This window comes from Saccopteryx bilineata, chromosome 3 (assembly GCF_036850765.1).
Source record: "Saccopteryx bilineata isolate mSacBil1 chromosome 3, mSacBil1_pri_phased_curated, whole genome shotgun sequence".
NCBI lineage: Eukaryota > Metazoa > Chordata > Mammalia > Chiroptera > Emballonuridae > Saccopteryx > Saccopteryx bilineata.
The window spans coordinates 133,917,671-133,943,962 of NC_089492.1; the positions used below are offsets into that span (position 1 = coordinate 133,917,671).

The 26,292-nt window shown below is 37.7% G+C and overlaps 2 pseudogenes; both read right to left on the reverse strand.

The window, feature by feature from the left end:
- LOC136329889 (T-cell surface glycoprotein CD1b-like) overlaps window positions 1–26,292 on the reverse strand; it is an 83,615-nt pseudogene that overhangs the window by 13,954 nt on the left and 43,369 nt on the right.
- LOC136329888 (T-cell surface glycoprotein CD1e, membrane-associated-like) lies at window positions 17,493–18,586 on the reverse strand (annotated as a pseudogene).

Genomic DNA, 26,292 nt, shown 5'->3' on the forward strand with positions numbered 1-26,292 from the left:
ATAAACAAAGAAAACAAACAAATAAAAACTAATTGATACAAACAATATAGTATTGTGGTTACTAGAGGGAAGGGGGTGGGAGAGTAGTAAAAGTTAAAAGGAACCAAGTATGTTGTGACAAAATAAGATTTGACTTTGGTTTGTGAACAAACCATGCAATATACAGATAATGTATTATAGAATTATACAGTTTAATCCTACATAAGAGCTGGCAACTCCCCACTCTATTCCCACTCAGCACAGGGCTCTGGGTAAGGCTCAGTCAGTCAGAGCTGCTAGCATAATCAGGCAGGGCTTCTGCCCACTCAAAGACCTCTGGCTCTGCTACTCTGTCCGGTAACACGGGCAGGCACCCACTCCTGAGGTGCTGGGAGGAGTCTCTTGCCCACTCTCTGTGCGCCCAGACCAGGATGTCAGGCCGGAAGTCTCGCCCTCTGAGTGAAACCCCCCGCTCACACTGAAAAGTTCCAGCGTTGGAATTGGCTTTTGCTCCCTTCCTGTGTGAGGCTCCCTCAGGGTGCTGGGGCGGCCCGAGATTCCACTTTTTGGCCCACACAAAGGCCCCTGACTCTGCCCCTCTGTGGGATTACACGGGCAGGCACTGCTGAGGCACTCGGAGGAATCTCTCGCTCACTATCTGCATGCACAGACCAGGATATCAGACCAGTGGCCTCACCCTCTGAGTGAAACTCCCACCCTTAAGGAAAAGTTCCAGCATTGGAATTAGTTCTCACTCTCTCCCCGTGTGTGGCTCTCCCAGGGCGCTGGGGCGGCCCAGAGGCTTTCAGCCCACACAAAGGCCTCTGACTCTGCCTCTCTCTGGGGTAACATGGGCGCACCCTCCCGGGGCTTTGGAAGGAATCTCTCGCCCAGTATCTGCGCGCGCCGACCAGGAGATCGGGTAAAATGGCTGCCCCGCTTGTCTTTCTTTGTCTGGGTTTGGCGCGAGTGTTAGCTGTATTGCCCGGGTTGCCACAGGAACAGTTTTTCCTCGGCTTGGATCTCCGTACCACAACCTGGTTCGGCCGTTTGTGCCACGGCCTGGATCTATTCACCCCCTTTGCCCGCCTTAGTTTCTATATTCTCAGTTTCCAGTGAAAGCCGCCCTGTTTAGGTTAGTGAGGAAGGCGGAGCATTTCTTACTCCCTATTTCCTTCGGGGTTTGGTTATATATTTAGCCAATTTTTCACTCGATCATACCTTTGGGTGTATTGCGAAACATCTGGAGGCTCCAAGGATAGGTTTTTCTGTTTCTGGTTGAAGATCTTGTTGAGTTTTGGGGGAGATTTATCGGTATCGCTTCCTACCCCGCCATTACTCTGACGTCATTTCTGCACCTTTTAAACACTGTTTTCCCTCCCAAAACTTCACCCCTTTGACAACTGTCAGTTTATTTTCTGTACTTATGAGTCTTTTTCTATTTTGTTTATTTTGTTCATTATATTTTACAAATAAGTGAAATCATAAGGTATTATTAATCTTTCTTCAATTGGCTTATTTCACTTAGCACAATACACTCCAGGTTTATCCATGCTGTCACAAAAGGTAAGATTTCTTTTTTAAATTTTTTTTAAAATTTTTTTATGGCTGAGTAGTATTTCACAGAGTAAATGTAAAAGGTTTTGATCCAATCATTTACTGATGGGTACTTGGTGTGCTTCCAAATCTTGCCCATTTTAAATGACACTGGAATGAACATAGAGATGTATATATAATCTCAAATTAGTCTTTCCGTTGTCTTTGGCTATATTTCCAGAAGTAGAATCACCGAGCCATATGGCAGTTTAATTTTTAATATTTTAAAGAAACTCCACATTGCTTTCCACTGTGGTTGCACCAATTTATGTGCCATTCAGAATACACAGGGTTTCATTTTCACTCATCCTTACCAACACTTGTTTATTGGTTTTCTGTTTTGTTTTGTTTTTGTATTTTTCTGAAGTTGGAAACGGGGAGGCACTCAGACTCCTGCATGCGCCTAACTGGGATCCACTGGGCATGCCCACCAGGGGACGATGCTCTGCCCATCTGGGGCATTGCCCTGTTGCAACCAGAGCCACTCTAGTGCCTGAGGCAGAGGCCATAGAGCCATTCTCAGTGCCCAGGCCAACTTTGCCTTGGCTGTGGGAGGGGAAGAGAGAGACATAGAGGAAGTAGAGGGAGAAGGGTGGAGAAGCAGATGGGCACTTCTCCTGTGTGCCCTGGCCAGGAATCGAACCCAGGACTCCTGCACGCCAGGCTGATGCTCTACCACTGAGCCAACTGGCCAGGGCTCTATTGGTTTTTTGATGAGAATTTTTCTTACAGGTGTGAGGTGACATCTCATTGTGGTTTTAATTTGCATTTTCCAATATTTAGTGATGTGGAGCATTGTTTCATATGTCTATTGATCACCTTTTTGGAAAAAAGTGTATTTAGGTTTTTTGCTCATTTTTTAGTCAGATTTTTTTTTCTAGTTTGGATTGTGTAAATTCTTTATAAATTTTGGATATTGACTTTTTATCAAATATATTAATGATGAATATATTTTCCTATTTAATGGTTGTCTTATTTTGTTGATGGTTTCCTTTGCTATGCAAAAACTTTCTTCAGTTTGATTTAATCCCATTTGTTTACTTTTCTTTTTATTTCCCGTACCTGAAGAGAAAAATCAGAAAAAAATATTTTCACAAAAAAATTCAGAGTTTTACTATTATATTTTCTTCTAGGATTTTTACAGTTTCAAAGCTTAAATTTAAGTCTTTAATCCATTTTTACTTTTTCTCCTATGTGGTGTAAAAAGGTATTCTAGTGTCTTTTTTTTTCATACATCTTTCTCATTTTCTCAACTCCACCTATTTTTTTTGGTAAATTTATTTTTTAATTTATTCATTTTAGAGAGAGAGGAAGGAGGGAAGAAAGAGAGAAAGAGAAAAGTTAGGGGAGATGAGCAAGAAGCATCAACTCCCATATGTGCCTTGACCTGGAGACCTCAGCATTCCAGGTTGACACTTTATCCACTACGACATCACAGGGAGGCCTCAATCCCACTTACTGAATAAACTGTCTTTACACTACTGTAAGTCCACCTTTGCCAAATATTAATTGACCTCTGCCCTTTTTCTTGGAAGCACACCCACATCTTTCTTTTTTCTCTGGAATAGAGACTTGTAACCAGTAGAACAATAGGCAGCAGCTGCTCTTTTAGTGCTTACCCTTGAACCTATGTCTTAGGCTCTTTCTCTGACTTTTCAGTAAGCCAATAGCAGCCCTGTCTTGACTTACTTCTGCCACTGTGACATTTACTTTTCCTTGAGCCAAAGCATCCCTGCTTAAGCTCATTTCTTCCCTATAACATTTTCAGAGAGCAAAACAGCTGTGCCTGGACTTTTGTTTCTTCTATCCTAAGCCCCTCTTTGTTTCACTGTCCCCAGCTTTAATAAATATATTTAAAATAAAAAAAATTTAATTAGCCATCAAGGCATGGGTTTATTTCTGGGGTCTCAATTTTCTGTCATTGATTGATATGTCTGTTTCTGTGCCAGTACCATGTTGGTTTGATTACCATGGCCTTGTAATAAAGTTCAATATCAAGTAGCATGCTTTCTCCAACTTTGTTCTTCTTTTTCAATATTGCTATGACTCTGTGGGCCTTTTGTGGTTCTGTATCTGTTTTTGGAATATATGTTCTAGTTCCATAAAAAAACATCATTGGTATTGTGATAAAAATTGCAGTTTTATATATATATAAAATATATATAAAGTTTTATATATATATATAAAGAATTGCTTTTATATATAGTTCCAGATCTTATATTTAGGTTTTTGATCCATTTTTAATTAATTTTTGTGCAGAGGGACAAACTGTAGTCAAGTTTTATTCTTTTGCATGTGGTTTTCAATTTTTCCAGCACCACTTACTAAAGAGGTTTTCTTTTTTCCATTATGTGTTTTGGCTCCTTTGTCAAAGATTATTTGCCCATATACTATATATGTGCTTTAATGTCTCGCCCCTTGATTCTGTTCCATTGATCTGTATGTCTATTTTTCTGCCATTACCATGCTGATTTAATTATTGTGGCTCTATAGCATAATTTAAAGTTAGGTGGTAAGATACCTCCAGCTTCATTCTTTTTTCTCAGGATTGCTTTTGCTATTCAGGGTTTTTTATGGCTCCATACAAATCTGGTGATTTTTTGTTCTATTTCTTCTTTAAATGACTTTGGAAATTGCATTAAATTTATATATTTCTTTGGTTAAAGTTTGGTAGTAAGATACCTCCAGCTCCATTCTTTTTTCTCAGGATTGCTTTTGCTATTCAGGGTTTTTTATGGCTTCATACAAATCTGTGATTTTTTGTTCTATTTCTTTTTTAAATGACTTTGGAATTTTGATGGAAATTGCATTAAATTTATATATTTCTTTGGTTAATACGGCTATTTTAACTATATTGATTATTCCAATCCAGGAACATGAAATATTTTTCCATTTCATTGTGTGTTTTTTATTTCCTTTAATATGCTTTGTAGTTATTTTGTATATAGGTCCTTCACATGTTTTGTTTAGTTTATTCCCAGGTATTTTTGTTGTTGTTGTTGCAATTGTAGAAGGAATTGTTTTATTCAGTTTATTTTTTTATTTTTATTTTTTTAATTTAAAAAAATTTTATTTATTCATTTTAGAGAGGAGAGGGAGAGAGAGAGAGAGAGAGAAGAGAGACAGAGAGAGAGAAGGGGGAGGAGCTGGAAGCATCAACTCCCATATGTGCCTTGACCAGGCAAGCCCAGGGTTTCGAACTGACGACTTCAGCATTTCCAGGTCGATGCTTTATCCACTGCGCCACCACAGGTCAGGCTATTCAGTTTATTTTTTAAAGTTTTATTGTTAGCATATAGGAAAGCTGTGGACTTTTGTATATCCCTTTTTTTTCTTTTGACTTTACTGTATTGGTTTATTGTTTCTAATAGTTTTTTGGTGAAGTCTTTGGGGTTTTTATATACTGGATAATGTTATCTGCAAAAAATGATACCTTTACTTCCTCTTTCCTAATATGAATGCATTTTATTTCTTTATCTTGCCTGATTGCATTGGTTCAAACTTCCACAACTTTGTTGACTAGAAATGGAGAAAGAGAGCAGCCTTGTTTTGTTCTTGATTTTAGAGGAAAAGCCTTCAGTTTTTCACCATTTAATATGATATTAGCTGATGATTTGTCATTATGGCCTTTATTGACTTGAGATACTTTCCTTCTATACACATTTTATTGAGTGTTTTAAACATAAAAGGATGCTTTATTTCATCAAATGCCTTTTCTGCGTCTACGGATAGGATCATATAATATTTGCTTTTTGTTTTGTTGATTTGATGTATGACATTGATCAACTTACAAATGTTGAATTATTTCTGTGCTCCTGGAATGAATCCCAATTGATGGTGATGTATTATTTTTCTAATGTGTTGTTGTATTTGATTTGCTAGTATTTTATTTAGGATTTTGCATCTGTGTTCATTAGATATATTGGTCTGTAGTTATTTTGTTGTTGTTGTTGTCCTTTCCAGGTTTTGGTGTCAGAATTATATTGTTTTAGAGAGCATTGCTTCTTCTATTTTTTTTTTTTTTTGGAAGACTTTGAGAAGGATAGGTATAGAATTTTCTTTAAATGTTTGGTAGAATTCACTAGTATAGTCATCTAATATTGAACTTTTACTTTTGGGGAGGTTTTTATAGTTAAGTCTATTTCCTTCTGGCTTATGGGTCTATCTAGGTTTTCTACTTCTTTGTTACTCAGTATGAGAGGATTGTATAGTTCTAGAAACTTATCCATTTCTTATAGATTACTGATTTTGGTGGCATACAATCTTTCACAACATTCTACTATGATCCTTTGTATACCTATGCTGTCTGTGATAATCTCTCCTCTTTCATTTTGAATTTTGTTTATATGAGTTCTTTATCTTTTTTTCTTAGTATGTATAGCCAGGTGTTTGTCAATTTTATTGATCTTTTCAAAGAAACAGCTCTTTGTTGTATTAATTTTTCTATACATTTTTTTGTTCTTTATTTTATTTAGTTCTGCTTTAATATTTACTATTTCTTTTTTCCCCGCTAATTTTGAATTGCCTTTGTTCTTCTTTTTCTACTTCTTTAAGATGTGATGTTAGATTGTTTACTTGGGATCTCTCTTGTTTCTTGACAGAAGAATATAATGATATAAATTTTTCTCTTATTACTGCTTTTGCTGCTTCCCTTAAATTTTGATATTTTGATATATCATGTTGTCATTCCAATTTGTCTGTATATATCTTTTGATCTTTGCTTTTATTTTTTATTTGACCCATGCATATTTTTATAAGTATGTTGTTTAATTTCCACATTTTTGTGGGCTTATTTATTTATTTATTTATTTGGCAGTTGAATTTTAATTTCAAAGCCTTATGTTCAGAAAATATGCTTGCTATAATTTTAATATTTCTGAATTTGTTGATGTTAGTTTTGTGGACCAACATATGGTCTATCCTTGAGAATCATCCATGCTCACTGAAAAAGAATGTATAACCTGATGATCTGGGATGAAATGTCCTATAAATGTATATTTTCATTTGGTCTAGTGAGTGATTTAAGGCCAAGATTACTTTATTAATTTTATTTATTTTTTTATTAATTTTGAATGCTCCATCTAAACTATCAATAATGTGTTGAGATCTCCAAGGATGATTGTGTTTCTGTCTGTTTCTATTTTTAGATCAGTTAATAGATGTCTTATATATTTTGGTGCTCCCTGGTTTGGTGAATGTATATTAAGAAATGTTATGTCTTTTGATATAGTGTTCCCATTATCATTATGAAATGTTCATCTTTGTTTTTGTTACCTTTGTTGTCTTGAAGTCAGCATTGTCAGATATGAGTATGGCTATGGCCTACTTTTCTTTAGGTATTATTTTCTTGGAGAATTATTTTCCAAACTTTTACTTTGAGTCTACTTTTGTCCTTGCAGCTTAGATGTGTCTCTTGAAAGTAGCATAAGGTTGGGTTTTGCATTTTGAATGAGTCTGCTACTCTGTACCTTTTTATTGGTGAGTTCAGCTTATTTACATTTAGGGTAATTATTGACACTTGAGGATATCCAATAGCCATTTTATGTTTCTTATTCTGGTAGCTCTGTGTCTCATTTGGCTCTTCTCTTCTGTGTTTCTATCAGTTGTTTTTGTTTGGTGGTTTCCAGACTTCTATCCACTGTTTCTTTTTCTTCTTTTTAAGCTGTTTGCTTCAATAGTGGCTTTTTTTGTAGATGCTTACTATTAGGTAGAAGAGTTCTTTGTCTTACGAGTGCTTCTGCAGTCCACCCTCCTTTCCTACTGCAGATATTTATCCTCTTCCTTTTATGCTATTGTTGTCACAGATTATCCTTATTTTTATTTTGACCTGGTTAAAGCTTTTACTTGTATCAATAGTTTTGATTTGTTTTGCTATTTGTATCTGGTTGAATAACCTCGTTGAATATTTCTAACAGTGAAGGTTTTCTGAAATTTAGCTTCTGATGTTTGCAAAAGTTTTTACTTCTCCTACATATTTAAAAGATATCTTTGATGTATATAGTATTCCTGGCTGGTAATTCCTCTCTTTTAGTATTTTAACTGTTTGGGGCACTCTCTTCTGGTTTGTAGACTTACTGCAGAGAAAGATAACCTAATAGGCTTTCCTTTACATGTTATGTCCTTTTTTTTTCTTGCTGCTTTGAGGATGTTATTGATTTTTAACAATTTTATTACAATATGCCTTGCAGAACATCTATTTTGCCTGAGGTAACTCGGCATTTTATTTTCTTTTTGGATTCAAGGCTCTTAACTCTTTACATAGGCTTGCAAAGTTCTCATCAATTATTTATTTGAATAGGCTCTCCATTCCCTTCACCCTTTCTTCTTTTGATATACCCATTATTTTTATATTGCTCTTTTGGATGGAGTCACATAGTTCTTCTTGAACTCTATTTTTTTTTTTAATTCATGAGTCTCTTTTTTCTTTTCTCTGTAGCTTCTCTAGTTTCCTGTCTTTCATGCCACTGATTCTCTTCTTTTCTGGCCAGTTTTATTAAGTAAACTTGCTATTTCATTTTTTAATTAATGTACTGATTTTTTTTATCACTGCTTGATTCTTTTTTAAAGTTTCAATCTTCTTAGTGAAGTACTCATTTTGTTCATTAATTTGTTCTTTAAGCTCATTAAATTGCCTGTCAGTGTTTTTATGTCTAATTAAATATTTTCAGAATCTTAATTTTGACTTCTCTATCATTTAACTTTAAGGTTTTCATATGATTAAGATTGCTTTCTGTACATTTTTTATTGTCTTTCTGAACTACTTGTCTGTCTTATGTAGCCATGGTATTGAATTTCTTCTTCCTTGATGGCATTTGAGAGCAGTATTGTTAGTAACTCTAAAATAAAACAACTAAAGAATAAATATAAAAGTTAAAAAAGCAATGAAAAGCATAAAAGTTTAAAAATGACAAGTAAAAAAAAAACAAAGAAGAGAGAAATCCAAAAAAATAAAAAACAAACAATAAGAATAAAAATATAAAGATTAAATAAAGTGAAATTCAAAAGAGAAAATAGAAAGAAATGTTTTTAGTTTTGAGAGATTACTGTTTTCTTCCAGTAAATGTCAATGTATTACAAGTTTTAGCTCTGTTAAATTCTTAGGCTGACTTCTGCTGAGGTATTGCTGTCAAAATAATGTAGGTGGAGCTGCAGTTGCACTAGTGGGTGAGCCATGTTTTGAGGGCTTTGCAGATTTATGGCTTTATGCTTTTCAAATTTAAGAGTGGCATTCTCAGGTTTGCAGGTGCTCCTCTTCACATCTCAGCAGACTAGGGGACCAAATGTGGGGCACTTCTGTTCTTCAGGATAGAGTGTGCCTCTGGAGAGTTAGCTGTGGGGTCTGTCTCTGCCTTGCAAAGTGAGAGAGGCAAGATCTCGGAGGCTGTGGGTTTACACTTTGGTTTCCTCTGTCTCTGTACTAAGTGTGAGCTGTGAGTAGATTGTTGGACCACTGGCCATAACCCATTGTTCTGTCACTGCTTTGGTTTTGTAGCACCCCTCCAGCTCATTAATCTCTTTGCTCCTCTCTGCAGAAAAAATATTCAGATATGAAGATGGGCTGCCATCTTCATATCTCTGGCAGACAAAACCCAGAGAGCTTAGGATTTCGTCCTCCCTATAGTTCTGTCAGAGAGAAAAAGGACCCAGTCACTCTGGGATTCTCTTTGAAGATTACCACAAGTGCATTTTATCTTTCGTCCCATTTTCCAGCTTTTCTCACCATTAGTCAACTGGTGTGCAGATATTTTAGGCATGCCTACAAGCCCAGCTTGGATTCCTTTACTGTATTATAGTTGTTCAGTTTATTGAAATTTCAAGGAGAGAGATCAGCAGTATCTCCATTGCCACCATTACTCTGATGTCCTGATTGGTTCTTTTTTTTTATAATTTCAGTGTCTTTTTTCATGCTTACAATCTGTTTGTTTAAGTTCTCATTGTGATCATCCATTCTTACTCTAAGGTCCTTGAACATCGTAATAACCATCATTTTTTTCTCTAATAATCATTATTTTAAACTCTGCATCTGATAGTTTGGTTATTTTCATTTCAATTCATTTTTTATTTTTCTTGAGGATTTCACTTGTTGATTTATTTGGATCATATTTATTTGTCTTTCCATCTTGTATGTGTATTATATAGCTCTATTCTGACTTTAAGATTTGTTGTGGCATCATTATGAGAAAGATGGACTCAGTGGTACTAAACTCCAGGTCATCTGATTTCCTTGCTCTAGGAATGTATCTTGAGGGTTATATTTACTCTCCTGGTGTATGTGAGTCTTGAATGCAGTTGGCCCTTTCATGGTTGGGGTTATCACTTCAGGCTGGCTAGCTCCAAGTGTCAACCTTGATCATGGGATTTGACCTGTGCAGTGTCTATTCTGTTTGTTGTATTTATTCTCTGTAGTATTTGGTGCCTGGGCTCCTTCTTAGTTAGGGTGTGTCACTTACGTAGCTAGTAGAGTCTGGCATTGGTGGGGTCTGCCATCCACTACTGATTGTATCAATTCTGGGTCTCTTGGCAAGGTTTGGGTGTGGGTTGATGTCAGCCATTGTTTGTAACCTGCCGTGTGCTACCTGTGTGAAGCTACTGCTTTGTTTTCTGTTTATGTCTGTGTTTTCCTGGCCTGGGTAGTGTGGGAAGGGCCAACCTGTGTATAACAATCAGCTTCTTCCTGCTTAGAGCTAACAGCAGCTCCATAAAAGGACCCAATCTCTAAAAGGTTTGCCTCCACTTTTCAGCTGCCCCACCTCTTCTTAAAGCTGTTTGGTCTTCCCACAGAGTCTTCTGTAAAAAGAATGTAGTGTGCGCTCAGTTTGACCTCACTGCATCAACTCTTTTACATGTTGCAGCTTGGTCAGTTAAGGCAGTTGAGGTTGAGATGACAATGTTACTGGAACCCACTACTTCAGGGATTTCTTGGTCAGGAGCTCAGTGTGGGGAAAGTAGAACCTACTCCAGAGTCTAGTTCTTAGACACTGCTGGATATTCCAGATCTATTTTTCCCCAGCAAGGTGACATCAGGTTTAAATTGGATGGGGCTGACACTCCCCTCTATAGAATTATTCCAGCTGGGAAGCCTTTGGTCTCAAGAAGGAAGACAGCAAGGAATTTGGAGTCACAGCAATTTGGTCTGTCTACACTCTGGACAGTTTTTACTGAGTTTTCCATGAGGCCAAAACACCAGGCAAAGTCTCAGGAGAGTGTGGTGGAAAGCTCCAGTCTCAATACCAGAAAACTGAGTCACTGCTACACTCCCTGCTTCCTGCCTGTGAGGCCAAGTCTTCACAGGGTGGGGCAGAAAAGATTCCTGAGGGCAGAGCAGTTGCTTTCCTCCAGGCCAGTGCTGCACAGAAGGGACTGTGTCATCCAAGAAAAATGGCAACTGCAGTATTGGAGAATGACTCAACACAGGGGTTCTGGTGGCCCTCCCCCATGTGTCTCTCCTTGGCCTTCCAACTCTACACTCTCCTCATGCAACTCTAGTCTTCTCAGCCCTTTATTCTCAGGAGCCCTGGGCAAGTGTCTGTGTATGAGATTTTCTGTGCTGACTTTAAGGCAGAGTCTGCATTTCTGAGAGTTCCGTCTTATTCTTGCGGATAAAAGCCTCAGCTCTTTTCACCTCCAAATGCTGTGTGGGCACTTCTTCTAGGCTCTGAGGCTTTAGGTTAGGGTTTCTGCCCTCAGACTTAGGACTGTCCCTTGTCAGACAAACCTCCACACAGTGAAAAATCCCTCCAGGCCCTCCCCCCTCCCTGCTTGCTTCTGGAAGCAAGGCAGCCTTTTTTTTTTAGGTCTCTGCCCTCCTTTTAGTTTTGATGTGGGTTCTGTAACTCCTTGGTTGTGGACTCCCCTTCATTTAGTCCAAAGATAGTCTGTCAAGATGATTGTTCTTAAATTTGCACTGCTCACAAAAATTAGTGGATATTTCAAAATGAATATGAAGTGATAAAGAAAGAAGCATTTGATATTTTTATTAAACAAGAACATCAGAAAAGCAAACAAGTCAAAGAAAGTTGTTTGATTATGCAAATGATGCAAACTGAACTATGGTGATAGAGTAGCAAGTGACATATTGGTGGGAGTGAACAGAAGCATGTCAAACTGGGCAAGAGTGACACATTGACTGTTCATTAGGGTATATGGTCACCCAAGACTGCCAAAACACACTGATAATGATGGGGCATGGACAAGATCAGATTTTCCAGCTGTTCTGGTGGGATCCTCTGCCACTCTTGCTCCAGGGCAACTTCCAGCTCAAGAAGAGTTGTGGGAAGAATCGGATAGTTTTCCAGACATCTTCCCAGTGTATCCCATGTATGTTGTAAAGCCAGAAGCCACGGCCAGGGCCACCATCACAGCCGCCCGGCCCATGCAGGTTCGCATTGGATTCGGACAGTCGGTAAAGAAACAATGGAGCCACAAACTGGTGGGCCATAGTCTTTAATCCTAGCTTGCACCCAGCGGGCAAGTAAAAACACACACAGGGCTCCAAATCACATTCAGTGCTCACAAAGCCACTGACTTATCTGAGTTTCCTAGAATCAAAGGTTTCTAGCTCATCAGCCTTATTCTCCTCAGTTCCTCATCTCCTTCCTTATCCCAGATACAAACTCTGTACAAACTGGCATCTCACTCAGCACTCCGCCATCTTGGCTGCTTTTCCTGGCCTCCTCCACATGGCCTCCTTCCGCTGCTGGCTCTACTCTCTCTGCTCTCTCATGCCAACCTCAGGAACCAAGAGCGCAAATTCTCGTTCCGCCCCATTTTATATTGTAGCTTCACAATCTCTAATCCAATATACAAAATAGGGAAGTCTCTAATACAGTCACTTTTCTGAGGCATGATTGGATTGTACCACCCCACATCAAAAAGGGTGGGAAAGGCTTAATCCCAAAACCAAGCCCCAGGCTACAAGGATTCTCAACACACATTAATATCACCTGGGTGACGGCCTCATCATTAACAAAGTGAGCGTAATACATTTTATCTGCCCAACATATGTCAATAAGATTCAAGACTGGAGAATGTGAAGACCTGTCCATGCATTTGATCTCTGCCTCTTTGTTGGTCAAATAAGTTTGTAAATATGATATATATGTTTGCTCGCTTATAGTTTGCATTGGGAGTGGGGAACAGGCTGTAAGCAGGCAAGATCCTTATAGCCTATCCCCACACACTTGACTGTTGCATGGTGGGGGGCATGGTGCACTCTCATGAGGAATCCCATTATGCCTTAGATAAGTGGCTTTGTATCAGAGACTTCCTTTTTTATATATTGGATTAAAGGTTTGGATTTCTACATTATATAATAAAATAGGGTAGACCGGGAGCTTGTTTTCTCTCTCTCTCAGTTCCTGAGATTAGCATTAGAGAAGAGAGCAGAGAAAGGCCACATGAAGGACAGGAGAAGCAGCCACGATGGAAGAGTGCTGAAAGAGAAGCCAGTTTGTGCAGAGAGAAGGAGATGGGGAACAGAGGTGAATAAGGCTGGTGATCTAGAAACCTTTGATTCTAGGAAACTCGAATAAGTCAGTGGCTTTGGGAGCCCTGAATGAAAAGGGAAGTATTTTTCCACTGTGTGTATTTCTTGCCCGCCAGTGCAAACTAGGATTAAAGCTAATGGCCCACCAGTTCTTGGCTCCGTTGTTTCATTACCATTTGTCCAAATAAAATGCAAACTTGCATGGGCCAGGTGGCTTTGATGGTGGCTGTGGCTACTGGCTTTATACTCCTGAAGAATGTTGTTGATGAGATATTTATGGTGGGACCTTGAATTATTGACCATGAAAAGAAAGTTGTTTCCAACTACTCCAGCATAGGGTAACTCTATAGGGTGCAGAACCTCATCTTGATATCTGACAGCAGTCAGTGATCCATTTTTGATGATGTGGAAGTTGGTATGACCACCAAGGTGATGCCAGCTTACCATAATTCCACCACCACCGAAGGAGTTTCTTTCTCACATGAAACGTGGATTTTCCCATGTTCCTCGTTCATGCCAGATCAGGACACAATAACTGTCAGGCTGCAGACTGAACCATGACTCATCATGGGGCCAATGATGATGCTCATTAGCCCACCTTCTATGGGTTCTTTAGTGTTCAGCAGATAACAGAATGCATCTCATTGGTTGTTGGGCATAAAGTCCAACATAATGGAGTGATTTTGTTGTAAGGTACCAAAAAGCTCAAAATTAATATTGATATTCTAGGAGGAAAAGATCAAGCTTTCCTGACCTTTCCTTGGAAAATGGAGGAAAAGAAATGTAAAAGGAAATGTAAAAAGGATGGAACGATGACTAGCATCATTTAGTTTTAAGTTCTCTGAAAGGATTAAGGTTAACTGAGAAACTTCTTCTCTTTCAATAAGGGGAAGAATTTACATACCACCTTGCATTGATTGTAGTTCTTCCCTTTCCTGGAATCTTGAGTAAAATACCTCTATGCTAGTGAGGCAAGAGGAACCCTGAAAGATTTGTAAATGTCTTTGATTGTGTTACCTTGAGTCTTAATGTTTCTGTATAGCCCCTAGACAAATGTTATAATCTTGTTAATAATTGTGCTATAATGTCATGCTCTCCCCCGCCCGTGTGTGATCAAGAGTATATAAGCAGCCCCTGAACTATTTTTGGGACTGCACAATTTGGGCCTGCAGATGCTCCATGTCAGCCATATGTGGCCGGCATATTTAAAATTTCTTTCTTTAATAAAACTCTTCAAAATTTATCTGGACTGGGTGTCTCTACATGGACTAGATGAAGTGAGGTACAGTGCCTTTCAGAATCTGGGGTCCAGTACTTTATAACAATTTTGTATGGTCTGGATGCATATCTGTTGACCAGTGGCAGCAAGAAACTGTCAAACTGTCCCTGCAGCTCTGTTGCATTGTTGTACCTGTTTCTTCTTGCCAATATGGTCAAGTATCAGCCATCTCTTGCTGTTGTGGCAGATGAGCAACCCTGCCCTCATCTTTTTCGTATTGTGCCAGTCTTTTGAAAGCAATCCTACAGTCTGCTACTCACATTTTGGGATGTTCCAAGTGCTGTTGCCACTGTCATCTATGTTTGACCACCTTCAAGATATCCTATGACTCTCTAAGCTTTGCATTTTGGCAAGTCGTGTTGCAGGGGCATTGCAAGGATGGGGAAATTGTAGGCTGTGCACTTTCAAGATCAGGCAATGTGCAGATACTTCAGTATTTTCAGCCTTTTTATAATACATTTTCACCAATAAAATAAAAGTTGGTTTGGCATCTGTAAAGCCAGTATCCACCACCATCAACACAGCTGCCTGGACCATGCAGGTTTGCATTAGATTCAGAGAGATGATAATAAAACAAGGGAGCCAAGAACTGGTGGGCCATTAGCTTTAGTACTAGCTTGCACCTGGTGGACAAGTAATACACAGTGGGAAAACACTTCCCTTTCCATTCAGGACTTCCAAAGCCACAGACTTATCCAAGTTTCCTAGAATCAAAGGTTTCTAACCTCACCAGTCTTATTCACCTCTATTCCCCATCTACTTCTCTCTGCACAAACTCTGCACAAACTGGCTTCTCCTTCAACACTCTGCCATCTTGGCTGCTTCTCCTGTCCTCCACGTGGCCTTTCTCTGCTCTCCTACAGCATAGGCTTCTCTGCTCTCTCCTCTAATGCTAATCTCAGGAACCAAGAGAGAGCAAGCTTCTGGTTTGCCCCACTTTATAGTGTACATTTAAAACCTTTAATCCAATATACAAACAAGGAAGTATCTGATACAAAGTCACTTATGTGAGGCATAATGAGATTCCTCATGAGAGTGTACCACCTTACATCAAAAAGGGTGGGAAAGGCTTAGTCTTAAAACTAAGCCTTAGGCTATAAGGATCCTGCCTATTTACAGCCTGTCCCCCAACACACATTAATATAATCACACCCATCCCAAGCAAGAAAGACAATCAATATTATCACCTGGGTGATGGGCTTCCACGTGGGCAGTGCCATCTTTAACAAAGTGAGCATAATATATTTTATCTGCCCAACAGCATCTAATTTGCATAATTGAACAACTTTCTTTGACTTGTTGTTTGCTTTTCTGATGTTCTTGTGTGATAAAATAAATAAATACAATGCTTCCTTTTTTACTGCTTTATATTTATTTTGAAATATCCCCTTATTTTTGTGAAGAGTGTAGTTGTAATCCCAATTTAGTCCTGGGAGATGAAACTTGGAATATCCACCTACTATGTTACCACTTGGAGTTTCTCCTATTTATTTTTATTGAATGTAATGGGGTGACATTGGTTAAAAAATTATTTGCTTTAAAAGTATTCAATTCTATAATACATCACCTATATACTGTATTGTGTGTTCACCATCCCAAGTCAGATCTCCTTTCATCACTATTTATTTCCTTTTTACTTCTTTCTGCTTCCCCCTACCCTCCATTCACTCAATTCTCTGGTAATTACCATACTGTTTTCTGTGTCTTTGTGGGTTTTACTCTGCTAAATCCCTTAACCTTTTTTACCAGCCCCTCAAATTGCTCCCCTCTGAAAGCTATTATTAGTCTGTTCTCTGTGTCTATGAGTCTGTTTTCATTTTGTTTGTTAGTTTACTTTGTTCATTAATTTCTACATCTAAATGAAATCATCTGGCACTTGTTTGGAGATTTCAATGGAGGCATTTAAAGAAGCTTTCAAGGAACACTCAGACACAGGCATCTGAAATAGAATTTGAAGGATCAATAAACAGATGACCAAAGGAGAAAAAATATTGTCAGAAGATTGAGGAGGCAGTACAGGGGTTTCCAAATGAGTAAGAATCTCTGTGAGAACAAGCTATTTTAATGAAATCATGCTTTATTTATTGGTATGAACCATTTCTAATAAGAAACAGAGCAGAAATTTATGTATAAGTTAAAACAAATATTATCAGAGTTGGTTCAGGCTCATTTTCTATTTCTTCAACAATCTGTTTTTAACCCATAAATTCTGTGCCAGTAATTTCCTGAACTCCTGGGTAGCTGGATGTTGCCTTCTGTGAAAGAGACAGGGTTAGGGGCATGAAGAGAGCACACATTCTAATTTGAGCTGTAGGAGAAAAAGAAGATTTTTTTATCTCAAAGATGGGAACTCAGATAGAAATAAAAATGTGAGAGAAAAGAAAAAGTAGATAAGTACCTGCTCACAAAAATTAGGAGATCAGGGAATGTGTAGATACTCCAGTACTTTCATCCTTTTGTATAGTGAATTTTCACCAATGAAATAAAAGTTGGTTTTGCACCTCATTTGCATAATCAAACAACTTACTTTGACTTGTATTTTGTTTTTCTGATGTTCTTGTTTAATAAAAAAAAATCAAATGCTTCCTTTTTTATCACCTTATATTCATTTTAAAATATTCCCTAATTTTTTGTGAGCAGTATAGTTGAAGAAACAAAGCAAGGAAAGTCTCACCTGTGCTGTTTAAACAATGAGCCCACAACCACCAGTGTAACCAGTGTAACTATTATAGCCAAACAGATAAATATCAGGGGGATGGGTTATCCATCTGATTGGGGTCAAAATAATGTCAATCTATTAAACAGTCAGTCCTATCTCAGTTAATACTTCTCATTACACAGAGTTTGGACCTTCCAAGAGTTTCCTTCTGTATTTTCTACATCACTTATTGCAATTCTTCCTGAGTCTATGTGTCTAATCTTATCCCCTTCTCTCTTTCTTACCAAATTATGAGCTCCTTCCTTTATTTTTCTTTAGGACCTCTAAAGCTTTCCCTTTCATTTCTTGAAATTTAATTGCTATAAATCTTTACTCTTTTTCGTGGTTTGTATTGTCATTTTTCTATTTTCTGATGCATAGCATTCCTATTCATTCTTCAGCTGCTCATTCATTAGCCTGGAACTATGGGACGACTATCGTTCTAATTGGGGCCCTTATTCTTTCTCACCCCAGTGGATAATTACATCATGGCTTCCCAGACTGTGTTTCACGTGGCAGGTCAGGCCAGCTGCCTGTTCAGCTGCCACATCCAGGGTTACTCGAGATACCATGTTCCATCAACAATGGGCAGGTTTTCACCACATTGAGTGTCTCACTGCCCCTGGTTATCCCACATCCACATAACACACACAGGTTTCAGATGAAAGACAGAGAGAGACGTGGCACACCAGCAGCAGATGTCCAGGACCAGGACTGGAGCCTTTGGTCACCCAAGCCTGTGGCTTCACTGGAAAGATATAAGAAGTAGAGTTTAGGAGGCCATCCCAAGTCAGAGCTTCGTGACTTGGGTACCTTAGCAGTTTGAGTAATCCCTTTTTCTATTGTTGTGAAAACACCCCTGAACCCACACTCCCCTTCTAGCCTCTTACTCTGTATTGCAAATGGATGACAGAGAGTACAAAACTCAAATACAAAAGTTTAACACTGAGGTTATAAGGGGAGAGGAGGTTGGGCTCACCTTGTCGTGACTTCCAGGTCTGACTTCCCTCTTTACAGGAGGCCTGACAGAAATTGAGGGCATGTGTCACTGAGAAGACCCTGCACTATTTCTTTAACAAGGTGGTAGTGATTAAGCACATTACAGACATTCTGAGCCTGACTCCCTGTTCCTGGAGACGGCTTCCAGGAATTTCCTTGGAAATTCAGGAAATCTGATTCTTGACATGCCTCATTGAAAAAACTTTCTGAGCCTTCCAAGAATCCATTCCAAAGCCACCTGATACATAGGTCTCAAAGGGATTTGGGGTTGGACAAGGAAGAGAGAGTCAATATGGAAGGAACTGTAAGGAGGAGACATCAACATCTAGAAAATACAGGGATTCAAGAAAAGAAATATTTTCTGGTAAATCATGTGGAAGACTAGAGTTTGACAGAAAAGACAGAAGAAATCTGTGAGAAGAAAATGTGAAGATAGTAAAAAAATGTTAAAATAGTTAATTTGAAGGGACTAGATGGGAAGACTATTAAAAAGATAGCAGACAAGTCAGAAAGAGCTCACTCAGGAATGGTTAGGTACTAATTACGTCATGTGAAAACTTAGGCAAGGCAGAAAGGAAGGCAGATCCTGGAAGAGGCTGAGTCTGTGTCCAAGAATGAGGGAAAAAGGAAAAGGTGACAAATATACCCAGGAGCCAGAGTACAAGGGTAGGGTGCAGAGATATGTACATGCAGGCCCTTCTTTATATGTGGTGGGGTGACAGTAGAGTAGGAATAGTAGTAAAAGGTGAAACAAAGAAGGAATGAACCAAGGGAGACTGAACCTAAGATCAGGAAGATTGAATAATGGTCAGAGCCCATATACCATTTTCCGTGGTCATAGATTTCCAGCAAATATTGGCTTGAAAAAGCAAACTCACATTCAAACTGAAACTGACTGGAAAATGCCTGCACTTAGCAGGGGAAACTATTGATGTAAAACTGCAATACCATGTGGATGTTCTTTGACTCTTTTTTCTAAAATTACCCTGGGACCAGGGCCACAGAAAGCAAATGGTGCTTGACACACTGTCCCAGTGATGATTGTGTAGCTCACCCAGCCAGCCTGAGCCTTCTGTGTACTGACACTCTGGTTGGCAAAGGATGAGATCTGGAGCATGAGAAAGAAGAGATACTCTACTTCTGGATGATGGGGTGCTATTTGGGTAGGTAAAAGACAGAGAAGTGACCACTGAAAAAGGGTAAAGAGGCGAGTAGACAAGGGACCTATATAGGAATAGAAAAATGGGAATAGTTACAAATTTTGCACATACTCCTACATCTCCTTCTCCACAATATTCCTTCTTATCCCCCAAATCAGAAAGAGAAACAGACTGAGGTCATGGATGTTGTCTGGCACTAGCCTGTTATACAGATTCCTTCGGCACCCAGGGGAAAAATTACTCCCTGCCTCCAGATCCTCTCCAGAACTTTTCTTCACCAAGTTTTGCCAAACCACAAGTATCTATCCACCTGGGTTCTTCTCACCCACTGTACTTGGCCCCTCGTGTAGAATTTCCTTGAAGAGCAGGGGCAGCAGCATTGAAACTCTGTTAGGCAAAGATGCCTCAGTATGTGAGTGATTCAGATATCAGCTGCCCCTACAAAACCTTTTGAACTCATCTGTAACTTCTCTTGTCATACACACAAACAAACCTCTCTTTCTGCTCACTTCCCTGTCAGAGAAACCTGACTGCATGCCTCAGCCACAAGCCTCCCACAGGTCTCTCATTTCCCCTCCATCTCTTTTACTATCTGGCTTCCAGATTTGCTGTTTGCTCTTGTTTACCTCCTAACCTTCCCATTGTACCAAAAACTAGAGAAGGGATCCTGGTTTTATAACAAAGTTTATGGTTGGTGGTCTGTCTCGAAAATGTAGTACCTTTTGGCATTGGAGAACTCAAGCCCACACTTGGATACTCAATATTGTTTTCTATAAAAAGAAGTAACAGAAGGTCTTCAGTAGTGCCCCATGGCCTTTTCAGCAGTGTCCCAACTCCTGGTCTCTCTGTGGTTTCCTTCTCTGATCAGCTTCGCAGACTCCCTTCCTCTTCTTCTTGGTCTTTTTGGTATTTCTCTACTTGTGCATTAATTTTTCTCAGAGATCTACTGTCACTATTCTTATTGCCTTGCCTGTTTCTCCTGTCCTCTCAGACTATCCTCTGTCTTTATATCCTGCTCTTCCTAAAATCATTATCAGAAGACAATAGGCACTTTGAGTCTAGCTGTATAATCCACAAGCAAATGTCCATAATCCACAGTGAGGAAGGAGCAGCAGTGGCAATACAGATTATCAGGTAATCTTAGGAAAATATTTCTTTTCTCAGTTTTTCCTGTCAGATCAACTGTCAATGTTAAAATTTTCCATGAGTATGCTTGTCCTAGAAGTGGTGAGCTGATAAGTAGATGGATGTTCATTAATGTTGTATGAGTGGGTCTATAGGGAATGCACAGGGCCTTGGGCTCCCACTCAACCCTAAATGAGTTGAGTGTGTCTCCAGGTCCCTGGGTATGAAGAGCAGTCATGCAGTCTTCTCCTCACAGTCTATGTACTGGACGCACTGGAGTCCCCTCAGTGTGTCTAATAGAAGAGTTTTATTTGAGACAGAAAAGTGACTCCAGAGACTGGTTTGTTTATGGGAGACTTAATTCTGTGTGCAGAGTTTACTTTTGTTCATCAGTTCTTGCTGTGGCAGCCTGCAGGCAGTTTAAATACTACAACTTTGGTTTTCATAGACACATTCAACTGACATTTAGTCAGAGCCCACCTTGTCCAAAAGATATGTTCAACACTAAAATTTCAGAAAGAAATCCTTAAGAGAAAACAAAGCCACCCAGTCTAAAACCTCTGTTTGTAATATAAAGCACTCACAGAATTATGCTCAGAGTTGAGAAAAGTTTTCACTTGAGAGTGACATCAGAGAAACGGCAGCATGAGAGATACTCCCAATCTCTTCCCTTGAAATTTAAACAAATTCTACAACTATTTACAAAGAAATAAAGCAAGATGAACCTGAAATATACACATACCAGGTGGGCAAATGTATGATTGCACGAGAAGGTGGGCCAGGGATAGAATTTGCTCACAGAAGATAAAAACCAGAGGACTGAGTTTTTCACTTCCCTCGTGGACATGAGGGAGGGAGGCACTTATAGTACAGGCTTTGTCTTGGAGCCAGGAGAAGAGGAGAATCTGAGGGGGAAGAAGCTAAGATAAGGTTGACAACAAAGAATGGGAGCTGGTCCATTTTGTGGTGTCTACTGCACCCATTTGTGATTAAAGTCCCTGGGCATGCACAAAGCCTGTGGTATGCTCCCAAGAACTGTGCATGAATAGTTTGTGGAGATTGGCCCATGGGGCATAGAGGCACACTTGATTTGCCTGTGTGCTCTGTGGAGTTTAGCCTATGTGGTATGGAGATGTGCTTGATCTGTACAATCTGTGACCCACATGCTCCCAAAGTTTGAACACCAGCTCAGAGTGCATAGCCCCTGTGTTGCCCAAGGCTGTGCTTTTAGTGGCATTGGAAGAAGACCAGGTGTGCCACCTCCTGGTCCCTAATTGCTCTTCTTGCTGTAAAAACAGTGGTGATGGTGGACCCCCTCAGCTGGGTCTCTGGGCTGCTCTTTCCTATAAGAGGCAGAGGTACCTGGGCATCTTTCAAAACTGGAAAAAATACTTGTTTTATATTTTTTTCTTTTTCCCATCTTTCCCCCTTTTTTCTTCTTTCTCTTTTTTTCCCATGTGAACTTAATTTTTCTTAGTTGTTATATTTTTTATTCTTGATTTTTTCAGGGGTTTCATTTCTGACACTTTCTCTTCTTTTTTTATCTCTCTTCCCTTTTCTTCCCCTTCTATCTCCTTTTTCTTTTCTCTTATTTTTTTCTCTCTCACCTGAACATCATTTTTCATCAAATTATTATATTTGGGAATCATACTACTTTTTGTGGCATTTTGTTTGTTTTTGACTTTATGTTTTCACTGTATTTTTTTCAATTTATATTTTATTTAATTATTTTTCAGTTATCTCTTGTTAGTGTTATTAATACCACTCTCAAATGCCAATAAGAAAGAAAATAAAATGTGGATATACAAGACAGAGACATAACTCAGAGAGATGATGAAAAATCTTCAGAAAAAAATCTCAATTACATGGAAATCTTAGAGCTTAATGACAGAGAATTCATAATTGAAGTTCTAAAAATACTCCCTAAGATACAAGAAAACATTAAAAGGCAATTTAGTGAGCTCAAAAAACAACATAATGAATATAAAGAGTACTTCACCAAGGAAATTGAAACTATAAAAAAGAACCAAACAGAGATGAAAAACTCAATACATGAACTAAAACATAAGGTAACAAGCTTAGCCAATTGAACAGGCCACATAGAGGAGAGAATCGGTGACATTGAAGACAGGTAACTAGAGATACTACAGAGAGAAGAAGAGAGAGACTCATGAATTTAAAAAAAATGAGAAAGCCCTACAAAATTGTCCTACTCCATCAGGAAGAGCAATATAAGAATAATGGGTATATTAGAAGAAGAAGAGAGGGAAAAGGGAATAGAGAACATATTGAAACAAATAATCAATGAGAACTTCCCAAGTCTATGAAATTAGAGCTTTGAATCCAAGAAGCAAATAGACACTGAGTTACCTCAACCCAAACAGATCTACTCCAAGGCACATCATATTGAAATTATCACAAATCAATGACAAAGAAAGAATTTTAAGGTAGTTAAGGAGAAGAAGAATATAACATATAAAGGAAGGTCTATTAGGCTATCATCAAATTTCTCAGCAAAAACTCTACAAGCCAGAAGAGAGCAAACCCCAACATTTAAAATACTGAAAGAGAGGAGCTACAAGCCAAAAATAGTATATCCATCAAAGCTATCTTTTAAATATAAAAACATTTACAAACATACAGAAGCTGAGGGAATTTATTACAAGAGAACCCCTACTACAGGAAATAGTAAATGGGGTTATATGACCAAAGGACAAAGCAAAACTAAATAACAAGTAAAAGTTTTAACAAGACCACAGTAAAAAAAATTATAATCTTTGACAATAATAACAAAAAAAAAAAAGGAGAAAGGATAAAGACCAGAAATAGCAAAAGAAGATGGAGTGCAGAAGCATTCATGAAATAGTGGACTCTAATAACTATAATAATTTTCTTTTAATAACCTAATGGTAACCACCCCTAAAAATGCTACTACTGAAACACATAGCTTAAAAAAAGAAGAAACAGGATACATGTATGGAATACCACCACCAGAAAAACAAAAGAGAAGAAACAAACAAGGCACAGAACTCTCAGAAAGCAGTATATAAAATGGCTATAGAAAATCCTCAAGTGTCAACAATTACACTAAATGTAAATAGATTGAACTCACCAATAAAGAAGCACAGAGTAGCAGATTGGTTTAACAAGCAAAATCCAACTGTATGCTGCCATCAAGGGATACATCTAAGCTACAAGGCTAAAAATAGATTCATAGTGAAAGGTTTGAAAACAATTCTACAAGCAAATAATATCCAAAGAAAAGCAGAATTAGCCATACTCATATCTGGCAATGCTGACTACAAGACAACAAAAGTAACCAGAGACAAAGATGGGCATTTCATACTGATAAAAAGAACATTGTATCAAGAAGACAAAACAGTTCTTAATATATGCACCAAACTAAGTAGCACCAAAATATATAAGACATCTAGTTACTGATCTAAAAATACACCCCCCCAAAAAATACAATCATTCTTGGAGATCTCAATACACCAGTGATGGCATTAGATCATCCAAACAGAAAATAAATAAAGAAATATTACCCTTAAATGAAACCCTAGAACAAATGAACATAATAAACATCTACAGGGCATTTTATTTCAAAATGTTAGAGTATACATTTTTCTCCAGTGTACATAAAACATTCTCAAGAATAGACATATGTTGGGTCACAAAACTAACATCAATCAATTCAGAAAGATTAAAATTATACCAAGCATATTCTTTGACCATAGGCTTTGAATCTAGAATTTAACTGCAAAAATAAGTAAACATACCCATAAAAATTTGAAAATTAAAAAGCATACTTCTAAAAAACAACTGAGTCAAAAAAGAAATAAAAGCAGAAATCAAAAGATATATATATATATATATATATATATATATATATATATATATATATATATATATACACACACACACACAAATGAAAATGACAGCACAACATATCAGAATTTCTGGAATGCAGTGAAAGCAATAATAAGAGGAAGTTCACATCATTACAGGCTTATGTGAAGAAACAAGAGAGGGCTCAAGTAAACAATTTAACATCACATCTTAAGGAACTAGAAAAAGAAGAACAAAGGCAACCCAAAACCAGCAGAAGAAAGGAAATAGTATAAATTAGAGCAGAAATAAATGAAATAGAGAACAGAAAATCTATAGAAAAATCAATACAACAAAGAGCTAGTTCTTTGAAAAGATCAACAAAATTGATAAACCCCTGGAAAAATTCACTAAGGAAAAAAGAGAAAAGACTCATTTAAACAAAATCCAAAATGAAAGAGGAGAAATTACCACAGATATCATAGATATACAAAGGATTATGGTGGAATACTATGAAAAACTATATGCCACCAAATTCAACAATCTAGATAAAATGGATAAATTCCTAGAAAATGCAATCTTCTTAGACAGAATCACAAAGAAGTAGAAAGCCTAAATAGACCCATAAACAGGAAGGAAATAGAAAAAATTATCAAAAACCTCTCCAAAAATAAAAGTCTGGGACCATATGGCTATATTAGTGAATTATACCAAATATTCAAAGATTTGGTTCCTATCCTTCTTAAAGTCTTCCAAAAATTGAAGAAGAAACAATACTTCCAAACACATTTTATGAGGCCAACATAAATAACCCTCATACCAAAACCTGGCAAGGAAAACACAAAAAAAGAAAACTATAGACAAATATCTCTAATGAACACAGATACAAAAATCCTAAACAAAATACTAGCAAATGAAATACAACAACACATTAAAAAAATAACTCATCATGATCAAGTGAGATTCATCCCAGAAACAAAAGGATGGTTTGACATACAAGAAATGATTCATGTAATACACCATATCAACAAAATAAAGAACAAAAGCCATATGATTCTATCAATAAATGCAGAAAAGGCATTTGATAAAATACAACATCCTCTTGTGTTTAAAACACTCAACAAAATGAGTATAGAAGGAAAATATATATCAACATAATAAAGGCCATTTATGACAAACCATCAGCTAACATCATACTAAATGGTAAAAAACTGAAAACTTTTCCTCTAAAATCAACAACAATACAAGGTTACCTACTCTCTTCACTCTCATTCAACATAGTGCTTGAAGTTCTAGCCAGAGCAATCAGACAAGAGAAAGAAATAAAAGGCATTCTTATTGGGAAAGAAGATGTAAAGGTTTCACTTTTTGGAGATGACATGATCCTGTATATAGAAAACCCTAAAGACTCCACAGAAAGGTTATTAGAAACAATAAACCAATACACAAAGTTTGCAGGATACAAAATTAATATACAAAAGTCTATTGCTTCCTTATATGCCAACAATAAAACTTCAGAAACTGAACTCAGAAAAAAAATAATTCTTTTTAAAGTTGCAATGAAAAAAAATATATCTACAAATAAACATAACAAAGAATGTAAAGAACCTATATTCTAAAAACTACAAAGCATTATTAAATGATATCAAAAAGCCACAATGAAATGGAAAAATATTTTTTATTCTTGGATAACAAGAATAGATATAGTTAAAATGGCCATATTATCCAAAGTATATACAAATTTAATACAATTTCCATCAAAGTTTCAATGTTATTTTTTAAGGAAATAGAACAAAAAATTATCAGGTTTGTATGGAACCATAAAACCCCCTGAATATAACCAAAGTAATCCTAAGGGGAGGAAAAAAAACTAAGCTGAAAGTACTACAAAACCTGACTTCAAATTATACTACAGAGCCATGATACTCAAAACAGCATGGTATTGGCAAAAAAATAGACACACAGACCAATGGAACACAATCAAGAACCCAGAAATAAAACCACATATATAACATAAAATCATCTTTGATAATAGAGCCAAAAACACACAATGGAGAAAAGAAAGCCTCTTCAATAAATGGTACTGGGAAAATTGAAAAGCCACATGCAAAAGAATGAAACTTGACTACAGTTTGTCTCCTTG